The sequence below is a fragment of the Phycodurus eques genome, chromosome 16 (assembly GCF_024500275.1).
Source record: "Phycodurus eques isolate BA_2022a chromosome 16, UOR_Pequ_1.1, whole genome shotgun sequence".
Taxonomy (NCBI): Eukaryota; Metazoa; Chordata; class Actinopteri; order Syngnathiformes; family Syngnathidae; genus Phycodurus; species Phycodurus eques.
Window position 1 is genome coordinate 2,881,415 of NC_084540.1, and position 1,275 is coordinate 2,882,689.

Sequence of the window (1,275 nt, forward strand, 5' to 3'; positions counted from 1 at the left end):
ATCATCATCTTATGGAGGAAAAAAGATTGAAAGGTCTTTAGAAAAAAAGTAGTTTTTCAGGGATACATGGTGTTTTTCTAGAAAGATTTTGGTACTGTAAAAAAAAAAAAAAAAAAAAAATGAATAAATCCATTTTATTTTTAAAACGACATTACAAGAATAGTCAGAAATGGTGGCAAGTTACAACAGATTTTTTTCCCCTCAAGATTAGTCTGATTTCAAGAAAAAATGTGAAGTTATCACAGATGACCTTTTATCTGAAAAAACAACTTAATTGTTTTTCTTTTTTTTTCATCATTTTTTTTTTCATCATTTTTTTCAGTGTGGTCGTCATACGCCATAATTTTCCAAACTTCTTTTTTTCTTCTTTTATAAACTAGAAAAAAAGCACTTTTTTTCAGTCCTGGTGCCTCCAACACCGTGTGGCCATTTGTGGTACTGCGCTTAGAATTGCCTTCCTTCATCGTGTTAATGCATCATGTTTTTACAGAAACATGCCTGAGATGTTGTTGTTGTTGTTGTTGTTCATGTCGTTTTAGGAAATGTTGAAGCTCTTTGAGCCTATTTTAAATTTATAGCTTTGCTTTACCAGCTCGGCACTGGCTCGTTATATTTTCAATAAAGAATTTTGTTTTTCTACTTTGCTTGTTTTGTTTTTCTAATTTGACAAATTAGCTCCAAGGATCATTGGGACACACAATCCCCTCCACCACGATAAGGTGACTGCTTCTAGGAGGGGTCAAACCCTTTTACAAAATAAAATACAAACAATGGTACAAGTAGAGGAGGGTTCAAATGTACTTTAATGGCCTTAAATGTTTTATTCCAAACATTACAATAAGTCGCGTGCGTTTGGCAAGTGCTCAATAGCAATACACACGACAAGTGTAAATATAGATAACTAATAACACTGATCAACAACTAATTTGTCGATTTGATAGCTGATTTAGGACAATTTTAATGTGCTGAAATATCACATTGGTTCTGCTCAATCAGGTCAACTTTTTGAACTATGGCCAGTAAAATTTTCACTTTAGAGGTTCAAATCAAACGGAGATCCACGTTGTGAATTTTGAACAATGATGATGTAACATTCAATGTACAGGTACTCACTTTTATCAATGTTTACTATAAGCAAAATTTGTAACATTTGGTTCATAAACTGTTAGCAACTTGGCATAAAACCCTGACCTGAACACGAGAAACTGATGTCATTTTCGGATTCAGCAATGCAAAATTGTCCTAAATCAGTTGAAAAAAAAAAAAACAGACAAC